Consider the following 12,967-nt stretch of genomic DNA (forward strand, 5'->3'; position numbering starts at 1 on the left):
AGTCAAATCAGGAAATTAACTCTGATATCTTACTATTATCTGATCTACAACCTTATTCAGATTTTGGTGATTATCCCAATAATGTCCTTTACGGGAAAAGAAAATACAAAATTATACATCATGTTCAACTGTCATGTCTCTTTAGTCTTCTTGACTCTGGGATGCTTCCTGAGTATGTCTTGGTTTTTTATGTTATTGATATTTAAGAGTAAGTGCTGGTTATTTTGTAGAATGTCCTTCAATTTGGGTTTGCACATGTTTCTTCCTGATTTGATGCAGGTTATGCACTTTTGGTAGGGATACCACAGAAATAAATATGCATCACTTTTTTTTTTTTGTTAGAGACAGGGTCTCACTCTGTCACCCAAGTTAGAGTGCAGTGGTGCAATCACATAGCTCTACAGCCTCAAACTCCTGGGCTCAAGCAACCCTCCTGCCTCAGCCTCCAGGGTAGCTAGGACTACAAATTCCATTTTACACAAGCATGTCCTTATTGTAGAATTTTAGGTTGTTTTTATAATTTTACTATAATTCCAAATCAACCCCCCTCCCACCCTATGAACTACTGAATGAATGGCTTTCCACCATTAATTTTTATGTTAATAATTTGTCCGTTTAAAAGAATATGTTAAGATTGTTACTATATTAACAACTTTTGTCTAAGAAGCTCTGTCAATTTGCAGTCTAGCAAAGGATGGAGTGTGAACTCCATGTCAGGCTAACAAGCCTTGAGCATTGACATGCTAGTATCGCATTGCTGTTTTAGTGGCTTTCACCTTAAATTGTGGTTATAAAGGGCATTGCTCCTGTCATGCCTCTGAATATATTCCTTTGTTTGCTTTCTCGTTCGTTCACTCCTTCACATTCACTCAGTAAATACTGAGTGTATATTCTGGGCCAGTAGTTTAGGTCTGAGATCAAGGTCTCAAGTAAAGAAATAAACAAGAAAATATGGATTGTGGTAAGGGATATGAAATACACAGGCTGGTGCAGCAATGAGTACCTGGAGGTAGTGTTCCAGGTAGACAGGGAATAGCCTGGTGCACAGAGAAAGACAAATGAGCCAGGGAGCTGCAGCTGGGGGACCAGGACAAAGAGGTGGGGCATCTCTTGGAATTTACCATAAAATTCTATCAAAGTGCCTGCAAAACATTGCTCTTACTAAAAATACGAACCCTTATTCTGACCTATCCCAAGTACCCACTTCCAAAGGCTACCCTTCTCCTCTGTCTGTCCTCTAGTCAGCAGAGTCTAAACTTCAGCGTGTTGTAATCTGTGAATAATAATGAAAGCCTGAAAATGCTCTGAAATTAGAGGGAACTTAGATACCATCCTGATGTTGCTCAGCATTGCAATTACCTGACTTTGAGGGACCATTAATGAATGAGACTGTCTCAACGTTAGATTAATGGTCACTTTCAACAGTGGAAAGGGGACAGATGTCCAAGAAGACAGAAAGGTACTAAGAGCTGTGTGTATATGCGTGTGTGTTCCCCCTCAATAACCGGGGTGTGGCCACAAGCAAGGAAGATGGGTGTTCACGCAAGAACAATCAACTTGCTCGTGCTTTGGAGTTACTCTGGTCTAGCAGAAACTGCAGCTCCTCAGGCCTCACTATCACCTCTGGACTTCGTCAGAGTGAGTCAAGTAGCAAGAACACAGAGGAATCCTCCAGGAACTAGACCTGGGAAAAATATATCCATCTTTCTCCAAACAAAGCCTGTTTGGTATTTCAGGCAATTGGTTTCCATACACTTGGGTCAAAAAGCAACAGATTATATTGTCAAAAAATTATTTCCTTGCATGAGATGAAAAATTAGACAAAATATATAAGAATATATAAAAATTAAAGTAGACAAAATATGTAAGAATATCATCAATAGTCATTAGACGCTCCTGTCAAGTATTGAAAAAATAACTTATAATAATCTATAAAATGTATGCACACTCTTTTCTTTTCACATCCTTCTGAGGGAAACAGCCCTCAGTAGGCGATTAAGCTGATGCACGAGTAACGATCTCTTAACAAAGCCATGCTATCAAATACTGAAGTACAGTTCAGCGTTTCTAAGAGCAGAGAAAGAAAAAAACATTAAAATTATTACTAATATAAACACTATGATTGTACACTGCACTTGAGGGATGAAGATCTAGAACAATGAAGATGATAAACATATTTACCCAGAGACAAAAGATGGTAGAGAAGATTTTTATTATAAAGGCTTTATTTATAAAGGGAACACATTAGAAGCTAAGTAATTGGGTCAGATTTGGTAATTAAAAGCAGCTGAATAATTAAAAAAGGCTTAACGAAAGTGTCAGAATAAGATCATATTTTAACAGAAGATGAAATAATACATAGAAAGGTTTTTATACTTCAACCCTTATCCTTCTGCCTGTTTTGCATTTTTCTTTTAAAAATACACAAAAAGCATAGGAAGCAGTAGTGAAATAACTACTACCTAGTTAGCCTGTGACTGAATCTGGCAGTTCTTAGTAGCAGGTGTAAATGAAATGATGCAAATAAACGAGCAGGACTAAATCAAAAAGATTTCAATGCGGGTGACATAACTAAAGTCTATAATTTAGGATCTCTAATACATATCCAGTTTGTGGTTGAAAATTCCTGCTTTCTAGTGGGCTTTATGTCTGTCACAACCCCAAGGAGTGAGAGGAAACTCAAGACTAACAATGATTTGTTGTAACTAGAAGTAGTGGTGAAAATCTGGCCCAAAAAAAGCCCACTATAAATGTAACAGCTGTGAGCCTTAAGCCTGGTGGCATTTAAACCATTTTACTCTTTATAGCTATAAGAGTATTCAACCCCAAGTTTACAATAACATCTCAAGGCAAAAACTCAAACAAAACAAAGCATGTGCACGCGCGTGCACACACACACACACACACACACACACACACACACACAACCTAAACAATGCCCTCCTAGACAAGCCCCTTTCAAAGTCCCACCTAATTACAGGCTGACAATCTTTCCAGATTATCAATCGGAACAATACAAATGCCCTTGAGGGCTCATTTTAAACAATTCTCTGGTCCTCCTCTAGGGGGCGAAGTTGGCTCGCATTTCACTGAAAGGGGAAACTATTTTCCAACCCTGATTTTCGCACAGTGCTAGAAAGATATTCACATACAAAGGGGCCTTTCCGGGCTCCTGTTTCTTCTCAATGCATTTCACTCGGGCTGAGGAGCAAAGCAGCCCAGCCCTTCGGCACAGTAAGAGGGAGGGAATGTGATTACGGCTGAGCGTAAGCAGAGCTTCATCAGCAGAGCCCTGAAGGCTGGCCAGCTCATTCTCCTCAAACTTGAGATCACAGCTATGGTTTTGCCAAAGATGATACACTTTCAAGAATATACGCTGGTGTTTTTTTGTTTTGTTTTGTTTTGTTTTTTTCCAGGAGAATTTTCCACTGGGGAAATTCTGAAGCCAGGTGAAGCCTCACACCGGGCTCCCTCCCACCCGGTCTCCTCAGTAGGGCCTCCCTCTGAGAAACCACAAAAGCCGCTGGAGGTCTGAGTGCCCGCCCTCCCTTCCTGCACAAACGGGGCCCTTTCTACCCCGAGGATGGCATCTGGTGGTCAGGAAGGTGCCTGGACAGCAGTTCCTTGCTGGGCCTCGCTTCTCCCTCACGGAAAGGGTTAGGTGTCCTCTTAGGGAATGCAGGTCTAGCTACAGAAGGGGCATACACAGGCAATGCCTATTCCCAAGGGAGAATCAAATGTGAGTTTCAGCACCCTGGCAACCATACAACAAGGCAGAAGGCTCAGAGTGTGTGTCCCTGGCCCATGGATAGATCCAGTTTTTGTGGGTTCTAAGCCTTATACAACTTTGGGGGTCCTCTTTAGGAAAATCATACCAAATTAGGAATACCACATTAGCTACAGGGCACTGAAACGGGATGTTGCCAGTGAGAGATCCTGAAACTTAGGGCTGTTTAACTGCTGGGCCATGCAGTTATCTTGTCCAGCCTGCCACTACTGGACTCTCCCCTGCAGTAAAACCCCATGTCAAGTGTGCTGGCTGTGGGTCTCTTCTTGGCCTCTTGAACATGGTGCCATCTCTAATGAGGCTGGTACAGGTTCAGCACAACAGGGCCCGAGCTCCTCCCGCTTAGGACTGTCCATTGCCTGGAGACAGATGCCGAGGCGGAGCTATTGAAACAAACACTTACGCTGCCCTGTGAAAGGGAACAGACTCCTCTGCCACGGGTCAGCTCTCCACACCTACCTGACCAAGCCTCAGTCACCAGTTTGGGTCATCTCACTAGTTCAGACTCTGCCTCCTCCTCCTCCTTTTCCACCCATGGGAAGGTTATGCAACCCCCCTTCTAGACCTCCTTGGGCTGCACAAAGGTGCCAACTATACTAGTTTTTACTGAAAGAGAGCAAAATAAAGTGACCTGAATTGAGAGCATTTATCTAAACATAGTTTGTTTGCATATTTTCAGTCCTTATAAAAATAATACACAATTTTCTCCTTATCTGATGGCGATATCACTTACCTAAATCTTAACAATAAAATGAGGCAAGGCCGAAAAAAATGGAAAGTTAAGTTTAGCTAATGTAGCTTGTTTTCACATGTGCTACAGTTTGGAATTTATACAAACCAGATATAAATTTTCTTCTTTTTGAACAAAACAGAACAACTTCTTACATATAGAAGTGTCTTCATAAAAGCCATTTATCACAAAAAACAGTGTTCTGCAAATTTGATTTAAAAACTTTTTTTGGAGATGGGCTCTTGCTACATTGCGGAGGCTGGACTCAAACTCCTGGGCTCAAGGGAATCCTTGGCTTCAGCCTACCAAAGAGCTGGGACTACAGGCACACGCCACTGTGCTTGGTCTTCTGCAAATTCTTATTTGTAAAATGGAGTGTGCTGGGAAAATAATAGCCACCATTATTTGCATCCTGTGAACCACATGTAGTCTAAACATTTCATATAGACTATTTCACTTCATCACCTCAATAACCCTATGCAGTATTATCCCTATTTTATTGATGCGGAAATTGAGGCTTTAAGATGTAAGCGACTTGTCCAAGGTTACAAAGGTATTTCGTATAGATTTGAGGCTGGGCAGGTTGAGCCTTATTCTTAGTCCCTGTGCCATGCTGCCTCTGCAGCCAAAAATCACTTTCGAAACTATAAAGAACTAGTGAGTTTCACAAGATAGTTATTTTTTAAAAGCAGATTATAGCATATATTTAGATTTTTTTCCCAAATTCCTATTTGATTAAAAAAAAAAAAAAACAGGCTGAGGAACGGGGCTACTTTTTTCCAAGGCTTTAAAAGTTTTTAGAAATCATCCTAATAGTTAAAATGCAAACAATGTAACAGCTACCATTTATTGAACATGTATTATGTGATGGGCCACTGGCTAAGTTCACTATGTGCACTTTTCCCTTTAATATAGCTATCTTGTGAGGCAAATGACATGATGCCCATTTAACAGATGAGGAAACTGGGACTCAGAAAGCTTAACTGTAACCACTATGTTCAAAGTGTCTCAATAGCTAAGGAAAGTTCGAACTCTAGTCTATCTGCCCACACTAAGCCACTTCCCTACTATAAAATGTACACAAATAAAAAGTATGCTTTAGCTAAGAGCCTGTTCGTTATTTCAAATATATATCTAGATCTTTGAACGGCCAGTGGAGATCACTACATGCTTTCAGGCCAAGAGAAGATAGGTGAGCAGTCCCAGGGGAGCTGAGTTCTGCCATCTGAGGTCTGTCTCTAATATCACCTCATATGATGGGTCTGGGGGAGGAAAGGAGGGAGCTGTATCTTGCCATCTTTGTAAGCAGCCAGTAAAAATGGGGACATAAATCAGGTCCACATCTGGATATAGAACGTTCAGTCTTGCCAAGAGACTAGTACATGATGGAACTACCCAAAATGCATTTAATACATTCTTAGGCCACTGCACCCAGAGAGACTCCAACTTTAGCTGACCCAAGCATCTTCCCAGCATGTGTCACTTGCTCATTTGAGACGCTGGCTTCACCACGGGTTGGGGGGCCTATACTCAGTGAGTGACCTAATTGTTACAGGACCCAACATCACAGTGGTCCAACCGCACACGAAAAAGGGGGGCACGTTGGCAGAGAGGCTGAGTTCACAGTGCTGGCGCCAGAGAAGGCAGAAAAACATGCTGACTCCAAACGGCACACGGGCACGAAAGAAAAGCTACACAAGTGAGGGTGCGTCTTTGGAGGGAGGTAGGATACATTCTGAAGGCTTGAATTTGCAGAGTTCATGAACTCTGCATGGAGCCCTGATCAAAATGCTTCCACGAAGCACAGCAAATACGTTCTCAGATCAAGAGAAACTGTGTTAGGGTCATGAGCATGAGAAATGGCATGAGCACAGTTTCCAAATACTAGCTTTCTGCTGGAGTTACACAGGTGCACGCTGGTATGCAGGTAGAGGAAACCCACCCAGATACACAGGTCAGAAGTTTCCCTGTGGGCTTAGAGAACAGGGTGTCTAAGCTTCGCTTTGGAATCTCTGAGGCCCAGGCAAGAATTCCAATTTTCCCAAACATTTCCCACTTTCCCAATGTCCGATTCTCCCAGACGAGGCACACACACACACTCACACTCTCTCTCTCTCTCTCTCCCTCTCCTGAGATCTCATTAGAGAGAAAGGACGTCACGGGAAGCTAGGTTTGGCCACGCGCACACACACTCACACTCTCTCTCTCTCTGTCTCTCCCTCCCCTGAGATCCCATTAGAGAGAAAGGACGTCACGGGAAGCTAGGTTTGGCTTGGAGGGAGCAGCATCTTTCCAACACTCCAACTTAGCTGAAAATCTGAATGGGATGATATGGGAGGGGAGATGGAGGTAGGAAGCTCCTCACCAGATGAAGGACCACTTTTAGCGTGTTAAAAGAAGGGAAGTGTCTCACACTGGGTCTGAGGTTAAGATGCTAAAGTGAAAATTTCCACCACCTCAAGACGTAACAGATGGGAAATTCCAAAGCAAGGGATCTGATCATTATGTGGAAATTTCTAAGAAGATGGCTCTAAGACCCAGAAGGAGGACACAAACAGGTCAGGGCAGTGGAAAGCAATGGAGGGTTCTGTGAGTCAGATTGTTTGGTAATGCTCTGATTCCTACGGTTTCCAAGGTGGGTGGAGTGGAGAGGGTTCAGCCTTTCTTCTCCAGCCCAGAGAAAAGGGTTTCAAAAGCTGTATGTGCTGAGTTTGATATGCATCCCCTAGAGTTCCCGGGTTGGTAGGTGACATCTGCCTTAGGAACCAAAATGTGAGAGGGGGCTGACGCTGGCTAAGCCAGCAGGGTGGATGCCACATCAGCAAGTGAGTACTGTCCCCTTGCCCCATGGCGGAGGGGAGGGTGAAAGGAATATGAACCCTGGACACCGGGTGGCAGCCTGGGTCTGTTCGCAACAGGTTCTCCCCGAGAGGGCTTTGGCCTGAGAGTGAGAGGACCCCAAAGAGAGTCCGACTGGAAACCAGAAGGTGCTGAGGGATGGCAACAGCGGCAGGAGGAGAGAACCACCCAAATCCCGGGGGCCCAGAGCAAGGCCCCTCAGAGGAGTCCTGGAGAAGGCCGTGGAGGCAGCCAGGAGAGAAAAAAGTCCCCTTTCCCTGTCTGCCAGGCTCAGATAACTCAGCACCAGGTGTGACAGTCGCAGTCAGGTAATGACGTGCTGCACACTCCCCCTGACCCCACGACCTGGAGAGACCTGAGCAGCGGGCAGCTGGAGGCCGCTGGAGGGGAACTGGCCCTTGGTGGCTGGATGGAAGGAAGTCCTCCCTCGGAATGAATACTGACTGTTTATAGCCCAAAGAGGGCATTTCACATTTCCAAAATGAACCTGTGTGCCTGTGTGTGTGCGTGCTGAGAGACAGTGAGTGACAGAGAGAGAGAGAGGCAAGCTGACTTCAAGTGGCCTTAGAACTTCTCATTACCAGAAAAGTAACCAGAAAAGTCATGGGCCTGATCAAGTTATTATCAGGAAATAGGGGACAACACACCTCCCTGAATAAACTTTAAATGAACAGTGGGAGACAAGAATGAAGCTGAGTCTTAACTATGACTGGTGGGTCACATTGTACAATATACTAGTTACAGTTAACCTTTGCTAAGTCCTAAGTGCCAGCACTGGGCCATGGACTTCACAGACACTACCTCATTCAGTCCCTCTAACAACTCCCTGAGCGGACATTTGACAGATAAGAAAACTGTGGCTCAGAGAAGTTAGGCAACTTGCCCAGGGTCACGCAAGTAAATAAGTAAAGTAGTAGGAACCTGTATTCAACCTCAAGCCTGACATCTATCTGTGAGCTCTTGTATTGTCCCGGATGAGTGGTTTTCAGCAAAACATCTGTGATTGAAGCAGGAAAGGGACTTGGGTCCTACCCATCCTTCCTCCTCGGGAGTCCCTGAGCTAGAAAACCAAACAGCGGAGTCTGAAAGCCACTGACAAGCATGATCTCATGGGTCCTGTACAACACTCTGATTTTATGATGCTATCATCTGTGGGCGGGAAGGTGGAGAGAGGTGGACCCACCATAGCAGACACAGGGGAGAGGAAAAACTCAGAATTTGTATCCAGTGTTCCAGGAGAGGCAGCTGGAAGGAGCTGGTTCCAGCAGGTGGATCTGAGGTTCACAGAATTATAATCATGTGTATAAATATAGAGTTCAGAGAATGCATGTAAAGCACTTAGCACAGAGCCTGGCATTAGGTGAATGGCAACTATGATTGTGGGAAGTTTACATATGTGCCTAAAAACCTCAACATATAATTTAATGCAACATGCTCAGCCACTGATGTCACTGTCTCTGTTCCATAAGGAGCTGTGTTTATCATGGACACTACACTTTACTAATTGAGCCAAGACAGGAAAGGAATGTGTAAGATTAAGCTAGCCAAGTCTAAAACAATTAGAGTAAGTCTGAAGCAACGGTTTTTAAGCAAGGGGGGCCCAGGGAAGGGGGCAGGCATGGAGTCCTGTGACATAATGATGGAAAACATAATCCTTTCTCCAATAAAAAAAGTGCATATGTACAATTTTGCAAATCACGACAGAAGGTTCACAGATCTGTTGAAGTCTGTTCACAGTCTCCAGATTAAGAACTATTCCTGGAGATCCTGGGGATTCAACATGAGGCCCTCAGGCCAAGAGCTGCCCACCAGATCCCAAAGTGGTGCTACCCATCCTTGTCCTCTCCACATGTTCCTTATTGGTAGTCTGGATCATGACACCAAACCTGAAGTAGGTAGTCAATGTAACTGTGCAGAATCTAACTTCCAACCTTTCAAGTTCAACAGACTCCAAATGAAGAATGCCTAAACTAGTGGACTCTGGTACCTAGAAAATTCATCTGCTTGGCATTCTCATTCCTTCCTTCCTTCCTTCTGGTAGCAACACCCCTCCCTTTTATTATTTTTTAATTTTTAAAATTTATTACATAATGTGGGGAGTCTTCCAGTGAAAACAGGAAACCTGCTAGACAAATTCTAAAAGAGCTGTAACACTACCCCTCCTTTTTCCATGGGGAACCCATTCTGTGTAATTCTGGTGGGCTTTACCCTCTCTCATGGGACACATGAAGAGGCCTTAGCCAAAGTGATGCTGCTTATTGTCTACTGCCTATTTCTGGCCATGCTGATTCTGGCAGGCGATCCAGTCTGGGTTGGTCAAGCTCCTTCCTTGGTACTACTGCTAGAAGTATGGCAAGAGGCACCCATAGCTGTGAGAATGACAGAAACCCAGTACTGATAGCTACCTCTGCCACCGTGGTGAGGGACAGCATGTCTGAGAATGACGCTGAGAGCGCTAAGCAAAGTCAAGACAGAATGAAACATAATGGCCTGATGATATCTTTGGAACTCCTGAATACAGCTGCGCCTGAAGCCCTTACTAGCATGGCCATCCTAATCATATAAGTCAAGAGACTAGTTTAAATTATATTTCTGTTGCTTGCAACCAAAATACTCCTAATAAACTTGATCCAAAGCAAAACAAAGTCCCAAAGGAAATTCCCCTTCATGGGTAGTCCTTGTGGAATTCTGGGCTCCTCTCTGACAATGATCCTGAATGAATTAAAACTTTTTCTTCCTATGACGTTCTTGCAAAAAAGTCTAGGCTTAACATTATTCCCTATCATTCTCTGCACCAATGGTTCATCTTACCAGTGCTGCCATTCTCCCCACCCTTGATCCTGCTGCTCACCTTCCCTATACTATCGGATACTTCCTCTTGTAATAAATATTAAGGTTACTCATTAGAAGAGGAGGGACCCAGAAATGGACAATGGTGGCCTAGTTTATAGTTCGCTACCATCAAATACTTGGAGTCACGTCTCATGAGCCTCTCAAACTGCCCCCAGAAGGCACTGAATGTTCCAGTATAAGAAATGAACCTAGAACCACGGGGCTCAAAAGAGAAGGAGAGAGACATGGAGCAAGGGAAGAGGATCATGCAGGGTCAGTGTAAATTCTGTGTATCAAAAGCCACAACACAGACTGAGTCACAGTGTAGAATGACTTGAGAGTTGAGAGAAATAACAGCCACAGAGCACTATCAGCAAGTTGTTTGTTTTTCTTTTAGAACAGGGATGGTAAGTAGATTTCAACTCATGTGCCCAATCTGGTCCACAACTAAAGTGCCAAGGCTCAGCATCAAGACAGCCGTGAGAATCTGAAGTCCATTACCAGGTGGGGAGGGGAGGAGGGCTGAGAATATACGTATTTGTTATTTCAGCTGAAACAATTACATTTCATCCTTGGACTAAGCAAGACCGACAGAGAAATGCACACCTGAACCTAGAAGGGTTCTCTTGGACTGCACTCAGCTGTCACATCATTCACCTGCACCGAGGCCGTCCTCATTGTTTTACCTACAGGGATGGTGTCGGCCACTCTGTGCGGCATTCTCTTTATGAGTACTCTGAGGACCTTTCTCTGAGCCTTGAATCATGATCAACCTTGCTTCTTCTGAGTCACTGGTGTGCTTTTATCTTCCAGCCACCGTGAGTCGTTAACGGAGCATGCTTTCCTTCTGGTACTGACTGCTCAGAAGCTCAGAGGTGAGTCTGTGGGAACTGCCAGCAAATGAATAGTCTCTCTCCCATGAACTGGGGCCTTATTTTATCTCTGACTTCACCCCACTTTCCCTTCTCCACAGATTTCCTCCCTTACTTATTTTTCTTAATCGCATTATATTACACCTATGTTTAAAGGCCATCTCAAAAATCTCTGAAGACAGGTGCACACATCAGATCAACAGTAATCAACATAAGAGGAAACAAACCAGATGGTGATTGGAGGAAAGTTTTACAAATGCTGCCATGCAGTGGCAGCCACAGGGTATGGCCTTGAACCAGGAATAGCCCTGGGCCAACCCGTCAAGTCAGCAAATATCTCCTTCTCCCCACCCTGGATCCTGTGTTCCTGCTCACCTTCCCTACGCTCCACCTCCCATGGGCAGCCAGTGCCCCGGGCCATTCCTGAGCATCCACACCTACTCTCTCTTTAGTACTACTGGTTGCTCTCCCTCCCTCAACTCCTCCCACCAAATCAAAATGCCTTCCTCCTCTCTCTAGAACCTTGGGCTTGACTGTATGTTGTCAACAGTTGATAACAGCATAGCGTCTTTTCTCTTTCAAGGACAGGTACATTTTAACCAGGCATTTTGAAGAGGAAAAGAAACCCATAGAAGTAATTCACTAATGGTGGAATATACTACAAAAGTAGTACAAAAGCAATTGAAAAGGAGATTTTTTCTTGTAAATCTCAAGTAATTCTGTGTAAGGCAGCACAGTACCTGGCACACAGTGCTCAATACGCAGTAGCTACTCATTATTACTACTGTTGCTGTGATTGTTAATCCTACCACTACCACTTGATCACTCACTGTCTACTCCTTTCACCTGTACCACGCAGGCTGCTGCCCTTTTCAGAACACTGGCAGACTGGAGATCCACAATCAATTAATCCATTTTAATCATATTTATGATTTATAATGTATTTTTACATACATTATCCTTTTTTGATCTTCCTAGCAATCGTCTAGTTGAACATTCTTCCCATTTTATAGATGGGCAAACTGAGGCTCAGGGAGATTGAGTTAGTAAGGTTCCAGAGCCTGGCTCAAACTCAGGTTTTGTATAAATTTCTTGTTCTTCCCGTAACAAGTGGTTGCCAACTACAGTGCAATCACATCAGAATCATCAGAATTTTGAATGTCATGAAGACATTGTAAAAGCAAAAAAATAAAGAATCATCTGGGTGCTTTAAGGTTCCTGGGGTCTACCCCAGACCTAATGAATACAGATGGCCCAGTGGAAGGGACTGTATAAGTTTGTATTTCAACAGGTGCCTTGTGTGATTCTGATGAGCTGCTGGTGGATGGACAAGTCCAATGCCCATGCTTCTTCTTGGTTGATTAAGTACCTGCTGTACCCTCAGCCCTGTGCTAAGTACTGCAAGGCAGGCATATGTCGCCTTTAGCTGTCAAAGAGCTAAGTGAGTAGGAAGCTGGGAAGTGATAGGAGCTAGGAGGTAAGACTAAACAAGTGAAACAGAGTGAGCCAAAGGAGGCACTGTTTGGCGTTGAAGGAAGTCAGAGCAGGCGAGATCACAGATGGCAGGAATAGAAAGGAAGGCCCTGTCATGGAGAAGGGAAAATTCCAGTAGGTCTTGCAAAATGGGAAGCATTTCCAGGTAGAGAAGGGGTACGTGGAATGAAATATCCTCAAGGGAGATATTGAATAGATTGTCTGGCAAGAATAAAGGGAACAGCAGGACTTGAACAAGAGAAAGTGGGGCCAGAAAATGAGCGGAGAAGCCAGAGAGGAGCCTAGGCTGGTGTGGGGGTGGCAGGGAGGGAGGGAGGTGGTTTCTGAGGAGTAACGTCCTGAAAGATAAACTGAAGAATGACTAGTGGGGTGGTGTGGTGTAGAATGGAGGGA

The 12,967-nt window shown here is 44.1% G+C and overlaps 1 protein-coding gene and 1 non-coding gene across 4 annotated transcripts in view; both read right to left on the bottom strand.

Annotated features, from left to right (window-relative positions):
- Nucleotides 1–12,967, bottom strand: part of GNG12 (G protein subunit gamma 12) — a 126,472-nt gene that overhangs the window by 57,197 nt on the left and 56,308 nt on the right. The gene's annotated exons all lie outside the window — the stretch shown is intronic.
- LOC134734992 (U7 small nuclear RNA) lies at nucleotides 9,472–9,532 on the bottom strand. Its single transcript, XR_010117857.1, has one exon. It is a non-coding gene; the product is annotated as a U7 small nuclear RNA (small nuclear RNA).

Source organism: Symphalangus syndactylus, chromosome 12 (genome assembly GCF_028878055.3).
Source record: "Symphalangus syndactylus isolate Jambi chromosome 12, NHGRI_mSymSyn1-v2.1_pri, whole genome shotgun sequence".
Lineage (NCBI taxonomy): Eukaryota > Metazoa > Chordata > Mammalia > Primates > Hylobatidae > Symphalangus > Symphalangus syndactylus.